The 14,198-nt window shown below is 39.6% G+C and overlaps 1 long non-coding RNA gene across 3 annotated transcripts in view; it reads left to right on the plus strand.

Annotated features, from left to right (window-relative positions):
* The window catches only part of LOC141579409 (uncharacterized), a 101,747-nt gene that overhangs the window by 20,999 nt on the left and 66,550 nt on the right, over positions 1 to 14,198 (plus strand). Inside the window, exon 5 of one of the 3 annotated variants that reach the window (XR_012510676.1) lies at positions 1,581 to 1,731. The exons of the other annotated variants lie outside the window; for them this stretch is intronic. This is a non-coding gene — a long non-coding RNA (uncharacterized LOC141579409). The remainder of the gene's footprint in view (positions 1 to 1,580; positions 1,732 to 14,198) is intronic. 3 annotated transcript variants of the gene reach the window in all.

Here is a 14,198-nt window from a genome sequence, read left to right on the forward strand (position 1 = left end):
AATGTGCTATGAACCATGAGAAACCAAGGAAAGAAAGAGTTTTCAGAGTGTGGGAGAAGGAAGCACATAACAGTTTTAAATGCTACAGAAATAACAAAAATGACACAGTTGTTGTTAGCTTGCTTTGCACACAGGTAGCTTAAAACAAACAAACAAACCTGAGACCCAGGAACTGCTGTAAGCCATTTAAATCAGAATCCCTGAGGCTGAGGACCAAAGCTCTGATGATTTTAATGTACCTTTAGGATTGAGAACCAGTGGTACAATTGTTAAGCAGGCCTTTTTCTGTCACCCAGGAGCTGACAATAGGACCTCTGCTGAAAACTGTAGACTCTAGCTCTCCCTCAAGAGAGGCCCCAACAATTGGGGCTAGACCTCTAGATCCCTTAAGTGGTGGAAGTAGAAATGCAGTGTTTGTGGGAAGATGCTTTCCTCTCCCTACAGCCAAAGAGTGGCAGTCTCAAAAGCACTTGTAAATGTAAGGGTGCCTGCAATAAGAAAAGAATGACATCTTATTCCCACTCTTTCATGTGCTTAGGGAAGAATTTACCAATCTGTCCTTGTGCCTACCCGAGCAGTGGGAAGAGAATGGAGAGGGCAGATTTTCCCCTCCATGAAGCCAAAAATTGCTTGGAAAGTTGGTTGTAGGGGTAGGGGGAAGACATACACATGAACTGTCCATACCTTTCTACGCATCATTTCCTCAAGGAAGCCTTCTGTGGTTCCCCCCAGTGTAGACTAGCTTCCCTTGACACCTGTTCTTCTGGAACAATTTTCCTCTGGAGTATTTATCTCTTTATGATTATTTGTATGTTTCTTCTTCTAGACTGTTAGTTTCACAAGGGATCATGTCGTTTTGTTTCTGTTTTTGTTTTTTAATCTCATCTATTGTATCTGTACCCGACACCAAGTAAGCATTTGCTAAATTTAATTGAATAAATGAATGAATTTAAAAAGAAAAGGAGATCTTTTGTTTTGACAACAATTATATATAAAGTACAAATATGTACACAATATAAGCATTAAAAATACTTGATAGACATGCACCAAATGTTAACACTGATTTTGCTTTAGTTGTAGGATCCAAGTTATTTTTATTTCCTTTGTGATTTATAAAATTTCTACAGAGATTTTTTTTCTGAATACTTTTCTAATCAGAAGAAAGGAAATTAAGCAAAGAATACACCTGCTGAGGGTATATGTTAATGGTAAGGCCCTGGAGTCAGAAAGGACTGGACTTGAGTTCTGCCTCGGCTACTTACTACCTTTGTGACCTGGAGCAGGTTACTACCTCAATGACTATTAGTTTCCTCATCTGTAAAGTGGGGATAATCAAAGAAACTCGGCTTATGGTAGGTGTGAGGGTTTAAGTTGGAGAACACATGTAGCACTTGGTACCAAATGCTTCTGAAGAGTCAGCTATTATTATTATTACTTTAGGGGAAAAGGCCTTTTTACCTTGGCACTGTAATGAGTTTTACTGTAAATACATGTGTAAATTCATTAGGTTGTACTTAATAGTTAAGTTCTTAACTTCAGCCTTGTTTAAAATTTAAAATAATTTAAATCATCACCAACAGATGGCAGCGTATCATGGTTTCTTCCAAACATTGGGCCCGCCCTGGTGCCATTGCTGGACAACTTTCCTTGTTAGAGTCTGTTGTGAAAGGAAGAGACAGTCAAGTTTAATTCGACTCTTTCAATTTACATATATGGAAACCTGGAGATGAGGTAAAAAACAAAGCACAACCTATTTATTTGCCAAAAAGGGCGAGGTTGGGGGACGAGATGGTGAGAACAACCTCTGTATGTACTTCGTACTGAATTTGGGCTATTTCCACAATATTCCTTTTAACTAGTCAAATAAATTTAGGATATATGGCAGAAAACATTTTCTAGTTCTCAAATGCAAATATCAATTTGGAGAGTAAAGAATATATTTCTTAGTCATACAAATAAATGGTTGATGAGCCTCAAAATATGGAGATTCCTCTACCCCGTGTCCTTCTTAAAATATTTTCCAGTTGACAGAGGCAATGCCCTTTGTTAATCACTGGACCTTCACAATCAGGGTTTAGGATTATCATTTCTATTTTACAGACTAGGAAATGGAGGCTCAGAGAAGAAAATGCACTTATAAGCAGGAAACATGTATTCAAATCCAGCTCATTCATTCATGCAGATATGCATGCAATCATCCATTCATTCATCAAAAACAAGCATTTATTAAATTCCTAGTATGTGCCAGTACTATGCTAGCTGCTGGAGATGCATGGGCTAACCAAGAATACAGCCCCAAAAAGTCTTGGTCTCTGCCCTTATAGGGCTCCAGTGTCTGAACTTCAGGACACCAAATTTCTACCTCTTTTCTGCCACACATACACATCGGCACAGTGCCCTGAACATATAGTTGATACCCAGCAAGTATCTGTTACATTGAGATGTACACTCCCAAAGGCCCTTGAAGCCAGGGAATTACAGTGAGGGTTTTACTATTAGTCAAATATTACAGGCTCAGTACTATTTTTTTAATGTGTTATTCAACTTACTTAAAATAAAAAATAATAGTTCACCCATTTCTCCCACCCCCACCCCCCTCACCTCTGGCCGCCATCCCTGGTACCAGTTTACTCTCTATCTATAAGCTTGGTTTTTTGGTTTGCTTTTTATTTTTAGATTCCACACATAAGAGAGATCATATGGTATTTGTCTTTCTCTGTCTGACTTATTTCACTTAGCATAATGCCCTCAAGGTCCATCCATATTATCACAGATGGCAAGATTTCATTCATATATATATTCATAATTTCTGCATTGATTCATCCATCAAAGGACACTTAGGTTGTTTCCATGTCTTGGTTATCGTAAATAATGCTTCATTGAACATGGGAGTTCATATATCTTTTTGAATTAGTGTTTTCTTTTTCTTCAGATAAATACCCAGAATTGAATTGTGTGGTAGTTCTATATTTTTAATTTTTTGAGGAACTTCCATACCGTTTTCCATGGCAGTTGCACCAATTTACATTCCCACCAACAGTGCATAAGGGTTCTCTTTTCTCCACACCCTTGCCAACACTTGTTAGTTCTTGTCTTTTTGATAATAGCCATTCTAACAGGTGTGAGGTGATAGCTCATTGTGGTTTTGATTTACATTTCCCTAATGATTAATAATGTTGAGCATTTTCCATGTACCTGTTGGCCATCTTATGCTATCTTTGGAAAAATGTCTATTCAGACCTTCTGCCCATTTTAAAATCAGGTTGTTTTATTTTCTGTTGAGTTGTATGCATTCTTTATATTTTGGATATTAGCCTCATCATATATATGATTTGCAGTTATTTTTTTTCCATTCAATAGGCTGCCTTTTCATTTTGTTGATGGTTTCCTTTGCTGTACAGAAGCTTTTTTAGCTTGATATAGTCCCACTATTTACTTTTGCTTTTGGTGTCAGATTCAAAAAATTATTGCCAAGACTATGTCAAGGAGTTTATTGCCTGTGTTTTCTTCTAGATGTTTTATGGTTTTAGGTCTTTCAAGTCTTTAATCTATTTTGAGTTAATTTTTGTGTATGATGGTCTAGTTTCATTCTTTTGCATGTGGCTGTCCAGCTTTCCCAACAGCAATTATTGAAGAGACTGTCCTTTCCCCATTGTATATTCTTGGCTCCTTTGTCATAAATTAATTGACAGTATATGCATGGGTTTATATCTGGGCTTTCTGTTTTGTTCCATTGATCTATGTGTCTGTTTTTATGCCAATACCATACTGTTTTAATTACTATAGCTTTATTATATAGTTTGAAATCAGGGAGCATTATGCCTCCAGCTTTGTTCTTCTTTCTAAAGATTGCTTTGGCTATTTGGGATCTTTCATGGCTCCTTACAAATTTTAGGATTGTTTGTAATATTTCTGGAAAAATGCCATTGGAATTGATAGGGATTGCATTGAATCTGTATATTGCTTTGGGTAGTGTGAACATTTTAACAACATTAAGTATTCCAATCATGAGCATGGAGTATCTTTTCACTTATTTGTGTCTTCTCAATTTCTTTCATTAACGTCTTGTAGTAACATACAGGTCTTTCACTTCCTTAGTTAAATTTATTCCTAGGTATCTTATTCTTTATGATGAAACTATAAATGAATTCTTTCTTAATTTCTCTTTCTGATAGTTTGTTATTAGTATAAAGAAATGCAACTGATTTTTGTGTATTGATTTTGTATCCTGCAGTTTTACCGAATTCATTTGTTAGTTCTAACAGTGTTTTTAAGAACTATTTTTTAAATATCTAAGGATTTATTTATATATGTGTAATCTTTGCTGCTCCAGAAAGCACTTAGGGACTGCAGGATGTCTGCATAGCCAGTGAAGTCTTTGTGTGTTGAATAATGGCCCCCAGACTTCTTTTTAAATGTCCTGAAAAGCTGGACCCAGTTGGACTGCTAGATGGCAGTAGCAGCACGTGATGTCTTTAGACTCTGATCAATAAATCTCAGAGCGAGGAGCTTTCAGGAGTAGCTGGTTCATTACCTACCATTATACATGTGAGAAAGCCAAAGCCCCTGGGAAAGACACTGACCAAGGCTAGGTAGGTAGTTAGCCAAACAGTCTAAGTTGTGTACAGATTGCTGGCTATTGTGGCTTAATATTTGCAGGAAAAATTTCCTTATGGATTCATTGAAAAACTATTTCAAATATTTGCTATAAAAAGCTTTTTTTTTATAGCAGCAGTACAAAAGAATAGGAATGAGATTAAAAGTAAGTCTGCCTCCTACCCCAACCTTGTATTCTCACTGTTGCTCTCCCCAGAAACCCCACTGCTGCCAAGTTCTTGAATAACTATCCAGAGATATATTTAATTAAACACACATGCATACACACTTGGCTGTGGTGCATTTGTAATATCCAGACTCACGTGTGTTTGTGTGAGATCAAATGTAATGTGTGCATGGAGTATAAAATAATATGAACAAAAGTGGGAAAGCTGTGGACCCTAGGAAAACGTCTCCTTCACCCTCCCAGTCTCCCTGGAAAAAAAAAAAAAGAAAAAGTTCATGAAGTGGTTTCTAAATTCTGGAGTGGCTATATTTTTACCATTTCTCTGTTGATTTAACAGATTAAAACTCTGCCAGCAACACCTATACTATCAATCTTGGTAAATCCTGCCTTCTGAAGCTCTCCCCGCTGTAATTAAATTACTGTAAATACAATTACAAGGCCCCTCTAGGTGGTCTGTGTGACACCAGCTTCGAAGGAATTGTCTTGAGATATTTGAACCAAAGTAAAAAGCAAAGTGGCGGAATCCCCTTAATCTTTGAGGGCCAATCCTTTGAGGATTTATGGCCATGAAATAACAGGCAGTTGGTTTTAGACAGGGAAAGGAGCCCTTTCAGGAGATATTTTTCACAGCCCTCGCTGGCCTTCAGGGTCAGTATGGGGGCTCCAGCCTCTGTTGCCAGCTTCCTGACCCCCACAAATCCCTTCCCCAGCCTCCACCAATGATTTGCAAATTTTGCTTCTGGAAGAAGAGGGTCTGGGTAGTTAGTACTTTGCATCCAACACCTTTTGCATAGTGTTGGGAGCTGTTGCTATGTGGTCCACGTGTATTGCTCAACAAGCTTAAACTTTGCATAGCCCGTGCTAAACTAATTTGCGTCAATTTGTCTACATCATGCCAACAATCATTCTGAGAGTCTTGAATAGAACATACAAGGCTGCTGATAAAGGCCCTAGGAGCAGATGCCACTGGCCATTCTGCGGGGCCTCTCTGTGGCTAGTTCTTCACCATGGTTTCTTCATATCCTAGTGACAATGTTAGTTTTTCCACCCTGGGGTTAAAACTTTTTTTTTTTAAACAATGGACAGCCCTATACAGCTGGCACTCCAACTGACTTTTTTTTTTTTTCCAAAGAAATACATGGCTGTGGCTGAATTCTAGCCCCAGTGTTTCCTAATCACTTTCTCCCCCCAAGTTTCAGAGAAAGCAAGTGGAGTTAAATTATTTAGAAGAGTTTGTGCAACTGTGACAAGCTGCTTTTCTAATTATTTGTCATTGTGTTGCACTAAAATTTCAAGATAAAAACTGATCACTTGTAACTAAACTTGTATTACTGATACTAGACAACAAAAGTAATTTGTGCTGCATGAACTCTAGAAAATAATCTTATATTTAGAAGAAACTTACCTTTTTTTTTCCAAAGCGAGACCTGGAAATATACTGCTTTGGTCAGTTTGGGGAAGGCACCAGAGACCCTGAGGGAGCTAAATGAATCTCCTTAGGAAATCCAATCTATGGTTTATTTACCTGTTTGTGGGTTTTGTTATTCTGTAATGCCTCTTCCCACAATAACCTATTTATTTAATGATCTAAAAACTATCCTGAGAAAACTAATAAATGTCCAAATGTTTGCGATTAAGTGCTGTGTCAGTATGTCTAGATAGGAGGAACCAGTAAGAACTTATTCAATTCAATAAATGATTATTGAAGGCCTGCTATATGCTAGGCACCTTTCCAGGCACTTGGGATATTGCAGTGCTATGGCCTTTGCTACTGTGGCATCTCGGAAACAGACATTAAATAAAAAGACCGGTAAATAACAGGCAGTGGGAATGTCAGTTGGTGGGGACTGTTAAGAAGAACACTTAAGGGGGAAAAGTAGTCAAAGAGCTACCTTAGTTAAAAAGGACAGAGAAGATGTCACAGAAAATGACATTTGAACACAAACTCAAGGGAGGGAAGGAACATCCTGAGAATGTCAGTGGCCCAGGCAGAGGGAACAGTGGGAACCAAATTCCATGATGTGGGGATGGCTTTGCATATTCATGGCCAGTGCAGCTAGGAGCAGGGAACTAGAGGGGCAAGAAGGCAGGAGGTGAAATCCCTAAGAGATGAGAATAAACAGAAATGGCAAATGTAGCATCATGGGTATCTCCACTATTAAGTTTCACAGTGAATCTAGATAGCAACAGGTTGATTCCCAGTCTCAAGCTATTTTTGCAGATAACTGTAGAGAAAGGTGCACTGGTTGAGAGAATTTGGAGTGATCATAGCTATTTTATTTTGAAAAAATTAGATTTGAGTCACTCAAAATCACTGGTAATTGTTATGGACTGAACATGTCCCCCTAAATTCACACTTTGAAAGCTTAGCCTCCAATGTAATGATGTTAGGAGGTGAAAGCTTTGAGAGGTAAATAGGTCATGAAGATAGGGCCCTCATGAATGGGATTAGTGCCCTTATAAAAGGGACCCCAGAGAGCTTTCTGCTGTCTCTGCCAAGTGAAGACACAATGAGAAAATGGCCAACTGCAACACAGAAGAAGTCCCCCACCATGCTGGCACCCTGACCTCAAACTTCCAGCTTCCAGAACTGTGAGAAATTTCTATTGTTTATAAGCCATCCAACCTATGGTATTCTGATATAGCAGCCCAGATGGGCTAAGACAATAATTTAAAATTTTTTCAAATTAGAGCAATAATGATATATAACTTTTCTACCAGTTTCTAACAATTAGAAAGCTGAATAATGTCAAGTGTTAGCAGAGACAAGAGGGCAATGGAACCTTTATGCAGAGCTGGAATTACTTAGGCAAATTAAATATCTGTGATATCTATCCTACAACCTGGTAGTCCTATTCCTAGTATTAATATGTTCCATGGAAATTCTATTGTGGGAAAAAGACCAGAGCCTAGGAATCTAAAAACAGGACTTTGTAAGAATTACATTGCAGGAAGAAAGAAAGGAAGTACTCACCAACCAGGACCTGGGGGACACCACATCCTAGTTTCATATCACATCAACATTATATACTTTCTTTTTACCATAAGTGCAGCCTGTGATCCCTCCAGGAATTTCCAGTGCAGATCTCACACATACTGGAGGGCTGGGCCACTTACCTTCCAGCAGCAAGTCTGACTACCAGCCCTCCTTCCCTGACTACCTCAGGGGTCAGTCCACCTCCCCAGCACGTGCAGAGCCAAAGCATAGGTCCAAATGGAGGCCTACATACCATGTCTAAATCTTTAAAATTTATAAATAAAATGATAAAATTGTTCTAGCTTCCTGCCTTGACAAATACGCCTTCATGACAACCTAGATGATGACAGTTGAATTTAGAATTCTTGGATTCCCTGAAATATAGAGGAGCCAGCTCCCAGCCTGAAGACAGGTTCTCTGTTCTTCCCACTCTGGACTCCAGCCTGCACCAGGAGGAGACCTGAGTGCCTGTGTGAGGACTTCCAACATGTCCAAGCTCCAACTGTACTCTTGTCTCCCACTGAACAGCTGCTGTGGGGCTGCCTCTAAGGCCTAGCAGCACTATATATATATATTTTTTTTTTTTTTCAGAAAGACATAAGAAGAGGCTTGCACAGGCTCTATAGGTGAACTTGGGGTATTCTGAGATGCTAGAGTACCCCAGCGAGTGTGTCTCCTTGACCCTGTGGACTCTTTGTCCCATGAGGTGTGACATAGCTAGAAAAAGACCAGAGTGGAGCCCTTTAAAGTAAGGGGACTAGGGGATAGGCCTCAATTGCCTGGGTTAGATTGAAGGTAGAACTTGTAGAAAAGTAGATGGGGCCAGGTTGTGATGGGGCTTTGGATGCTGTTTTATGGGATGTCGGCTTTGTTTCTTGAGCAGTAGGGAACCATAATGGGTTTAAAGCAGAGCTTTATGATAATAAAACTAGATGTGATAGGAGAACCAATCTGAGACCATTAAAAGTCAAACTGCCCATTGGTGCAGCCATTGTGGAAAACAGTATGGAGATTCCTCAAAAGTCTAGGAATAGACTTACCATATGACCCAGGAATCCCACTCCTAGGCATATATCCAGAAGGAACCCCACTTCAAAATGACACCTGCACCCCAATGTTCATAGCAGCACTATTTACAATAGCCAAGACATGGAAACAGCCTAAATGTCCGTCAACAGATGATTGGATAAAGAAGATGTGGTATATTTATGCAATGGAATAGTATTCAGCCATAAAAACCGACAACATAACGCTATTTGCAGCAACATGGATGTTCCTGGAGAATGTCATTCTAAGTGAAGTAAGCCAGAAAGAGAAAGAAAAACACCATATGAGATCACTCATGCAGAATCTAAAAAAAAAAAAAAATAAATACAAAACAGAAACAGACTCATAGACATAGAATACAAACTTGTGGTTGCCAGGGGGATAGGGGGTGGGAAGGGACAGACTGGGATTTCAAAGTGTAGAATAGATAAACAAGATGGTACTGTGTAGCACAGGGAAATATATACAGGATCTTGTGGTGGCTCACAGAGAAAGAAAATGTGACAATGAATGTATGTATGTGCATGTATAACTGAAAGATTGTGCTCTACACTGGAATTTGACACAATATTGTAAAATGATTATAACTCAATTAAAACAATGTTATTTAAAAAAAAATCAAACTGCCCAAAATACTAAGATACCACTTACTAGCTATAGAGCTGTAGGTGATTCTACTAAACCTCTTTGCACTTCAGTGCCCCAATTGTAAAACAGGTGAGTTGGACAAGATTAACAATCTCAAAAGTCCCTTCTGTCAGGACTTCAGTTTTTCTTGTCTGTAAAACAAGTGGGTTGAACGAGATCAGGGATTCTCAACACGGGCTCCACTGAGGGGTCATGTCCCCATCCCCTATACCAGAATATCTAAATTAGGATCTCATTTTTTAAGTTCTTCCAGGTGATTCTAACTGCAGCCAGGGCTGAGAACCCCCAGACCTGATGGTAATCTTCAAGGTCCCTCTCCTGCCTCCACCTGATTTTCTCCATCTGTAGAAAGAACACTTTGGGCAATTATCATCAGTCTCCAGGCTTCTCTTATTTCCAGGACTCGAGACCTCCCTGAGGCTCAGTGATTCAAACAAGTCAGGGCTTTGTCAGAGGAGGAAACATGGCTCCGAGGGAGGCCCCGGTCACGGGGTCACCTGCATTTGTGAGAAGCTGCATGTGGGAGCTGGGGTTTGAGGCCTAGCCAGACAGGTGCTGCTCATGAGAACCAAGCCTCGAGGACAGAGCTGCCAAGGTTGGGACTTGGCACAGAGCGGGACCACTTCTCAACCAGAGTGAATGGCCTAGGCTTTCTGGCAGCTTCTTGGTTGGGCGAGGCACCTGCAGGCCAGGGCTTCTTGGCAGGTGAGGAGGAGCGAGGAGAATAAGGCTTTTTTCAGGCTGTTCCCCAGAACAACGTCTCTTGACATCTGGGGAGACGAGGGGTGGAAAAGACAAGCCCCTGCGTGTTCCTCTCAGCCTGTGAAATCCCTGTGGGTGGGGTTGGCAGGAAAGGGAGTTTGTGTTGAAGTGCCACTTTCCAGCCTTACGTCCGGAGCTTAGCATGTTCCGGGCACTGTGAATGAGACCAGCTGATGCTTTGTATCAAATGTAAAGTGGCCTCTTTTCACACGGCTGGCACTGGAGGCCAGTGACTACTTGGGAGGATTCAGATCTCTCCGGGAGCTTGGCACAGCCAAGCATGGGGCCTGAATTGCGGCTCTGTGGGGCAGCCGGGACAATGCCGTCACCATAGAACAGGAGTCTCAAGCCTGGAAGGGATGAAGTTCTTCTGTTAGATCCAGTGTGCTCCCTCTGCTACCATCCACCCCTCTTGCACCTCAAGTGCAAGGACCACAGATTTCACACAAGATTGGGACATGAGGTCTCAGTTCTGGAAATTGGATTCCAAGATATCAGAATATCTAGGATAATCCCACTACTTACATGCACAGGAGAAAATACTGTTTTAATAAAGATTGTCCCTAGAAATTTGAGGTTCAAATTGAAGTAATATTTACCACTTTTTTTCATGAATTAAGCAGAAATTTTATTTCCAAGCTCTTCAAATATTATGTAAACATAAATAAAATATCCTTTTATTTAAAAGTTAATCAAGTTAAATCAAAATGTCATTGTCAAAGTAAAGTATTTGTGACATTAAGTCACAAAGTATTTGTGACATTAAGAATTTTTTATGTTGTAGTATTTTCACATTACTTTGTTTTTAACCATTTGTAATGTTCTGCAGATGACATTTTAAACATTTTTTAAAGACATAAAATAATGTAATATTTTTTAAAAGTACAACCACAACTGTAAAGTAGAGGGACTTTTGAAGACAAAGATAAAATCTTTTTCATTTACTGGATGGGGCAATCTAATACAAAACACAGCATTAATCGTTCCAAACAAGCTTTCTAAGAAATAGGTCCCATGTTTAGTGTTAAAAATAAAATAATCTGATTCTCATTTTAAAAAATCAAGACATCATTTGATTGGTAAAGCCTGTTCTTTCTCCAGTTTTATAATTCCTTGTCTTCATTTAGAAATTGTAAATTCATGAGAAAAGAGAACTTTTTTTTTCACAGTATAAAAAACTTAGGAATAACAAATATTCAATTAAAATTTTGTTTCTTTCCTAAAATGTAAACATCCAGTAAATAAAATGTAGTATATGGTATTCCAGGTATATAAACACCAGCAATTCACTTATGAAAGAAATGTACTTTGATATAGCTCATGAAAATGGTTTGGTTTGTCTTAAGCACTTCACCAAAAGAACCAGGTCGTTATTTTTTTTTTAACTGGTCTCACTTTAAATTCATTATCAGTAGCTTTAAGGGAGACTCTTTTTTTTATTTACACATTTTTTATTGAAGTATAGTCAGTTTACAATGTTGTGTCAGTTTCTGGTGTACATCATAATGCTTCAGTCATACATGAACGTACATATATTCATTTTCATATTCTTTTTCACCATAAGTTACTACAAGATATTGAACATAGTTCTCTGTGCTATACAGTATGAACTTGTTGTTTATCTATTTTATATATATATATTAGTATCTGCAAATCATGAACTCCCAGTTTATCCCTTCCCACCCCCTTCCCCCCTGGTAACCATAAGTTTGTTTTCTTATTATTTAAAAGTTTACTTTTTAACAAGTTTCCTTATTTGAACTGACTCATCGATTTCTATAGAATTTTGGCTATAGGACCAGGCCACAGGAAAGGTCTGAAATATCTAAAGGTCATTTGGTTAGAGAAATGTGTTTTCTTGAGTTGTGGAGGCAGCCATTCATTACTTTGTGCTTGAAAGTATTTCTCAGCAAACTTCTTCCCCGCAGTCTTCAGAGCAAAGTCTCAGATCCAGGCTCCCAGAGGGGGTTGCCTCCTGCTGGAACTTGAACCAGTAGCGCATTTTTGCAGTACTGCCTGAGGCCTTGATCCTCTCCATACTGGCCTCCAGTTTGAATTGCTCCATCAGGTGCGTGTTGGGCCCCCAGGGTAGACAAGCTGGGCTGGGCTGAGCCTTGAGGTCTTTACCCTTATTTATACCTTCTCTGTGCTGGTTCATCTTCTAAAGTCCTTAAAAAACAATCTACAATGGTGTTATGGGCTGAATTATGTCCCCTCAAGGTTTTTATGTTCAAGTTCTAACCCCCAGTACCTCAGGAAGGGACTGTATTTGGAGATAGGGGTCTTCAAGAGGTAATTAAGTTAAAATGAGGTCATTAAGGTGGGTTCTAATCTAATAGGACTCATGTTCTTGTAAGAGATGAGATTAAGACAGACAACATAGGGAGAGAGACAGCCATGTGAAGACACAGGGAGAAGACTGCCACCTACAAGTCGAGGAGAGAGGCCTCAGGAGAAACCAGCTCTGCCGGCACCTTGATCTTGGGCTACTAACCTTCAGAACTGTGAGAAAATTAATTTTGGTGTAATAAATACCAGTCTGTGGTATTTGTTACAACAACCCTAACAAATTATTACAGATGGAGATGTTATTATTTCCATTTTACAGTTGAGGGAACACTGAGGTTCAAGGAAGTGAAGCTACCTGCTCAAATTTGTGGATCCCTGTTTCAAACTCCACTCTCATACCAAAACTCAAGCCTCTCCCACTAGGCTGTACTTCTTATAAATTAAGGAAGCAGCTGGGAGAAATGTGTACAGGGCAGAGCTTGTTACTCAAAAAAGACAAGGTGGAAGAACTTGTGTTCCTCAATTTGATGAGCTGTGGAAACATTTTTGGTGTCTGTGACTTCACAAATATCATCACTGAGGCTTCCAGGAAGGGCTAGAAAAGGGAGAGATTAAAGAACTGGATCAGTTTGTTTCTATCTTAACCATGGTTCGTGAGATTACTAGAAAGAAAAACCTATTCTCCCTGTTTAATCAGAAAAGGGGTGGGAAGGATATGGGGCATCTCATGGCCTCCAATGACGGGACATGTGGTCAAGCCTCAATACGTAGCAGAACTAGAAACTGTGTTCATCCCTCTCCAACCCTGCATTTGATAGATGCTCAGAGATTTTATGGGGAGATTCTCCAATTCGTTATTGACTGACAGACTTCATGAAATTTCCCATTTGTAGAGACTCTTGGTCTGGCAGTATGGAATCAAGAAAGCATAGTTTTAAAACAGAACTAGAGTGAAAGGCCTGTGACTTCTGGAGCCAGGATGGACTTAGGTGTGCAGACAGACTCTGCAGCCTACTTACTAGCTAAGTTATCTTGGAAAAGCTTTGTTGCTCAGAGACTCGGTTTCCCTCATTGGAAAATAAGGATAATAAAGCCTGTTTCAAGAGGCAAAGTGCCTGCCACTTTGTGTCAAATGTACTTAGCTTCCTCCTCCCATCACTTCCTAAGATGGAGGTGACATCTGCTAGAAGACACCTGTGGGGTTGTGATCAGCCAGGAATTCTCAGTATCTGACGCTACAGGGGCAACCCACAGCTGGAACTAGGGGATTCCAACTGTCACTTGGGAATGGTGATATGAACTACTTTTCTTTGGGTATTAACACTTGCCCGGGGTAGGAATCTGTGTTATCTTCTCTTCACCAGAAGGGCTTTCTTCCCCTGCTTGAAGCTCCAGAGGCTCTAGCTGGGCTTTTGCAAGAACTAAGAGGTAAAACATCCATCATACAATTTTTATAGATAGGAGGGGAAAAAGGGAAGAAGTGGTTTTGTATATTATTGTAATTAGCAAAAATCAGGAAGTAATGCAAACCACAATATGACCTGTATTTTAAAATTCTTTTCTGATGGCCTTTTCGTCTATCATTTTGTGATGTCCATAAGTTCTCCCCGCTTAGGAGGTAGGCAGTTATCAGTGTTTTGTTTTGTTTTTTCCTAGAAGAAGAAATTAGTACATAGAGAGGCTAATGTGTGT

The sequence above is a fragment of the Camelus bactrianus genome, chromosome 12, assembly GCF_048773025.1.
Source record: "Camelus bactrianus isolate YW-2024 breed Bactrian camel chromosome 12, ASM4877302v1, whole genome shotgun sequence".
NCBI lineage: Eukaryota > Metazoa > Chordata > Mammalia > Artiodactyla > Camelidae > Camelus > Camelus bactrianus.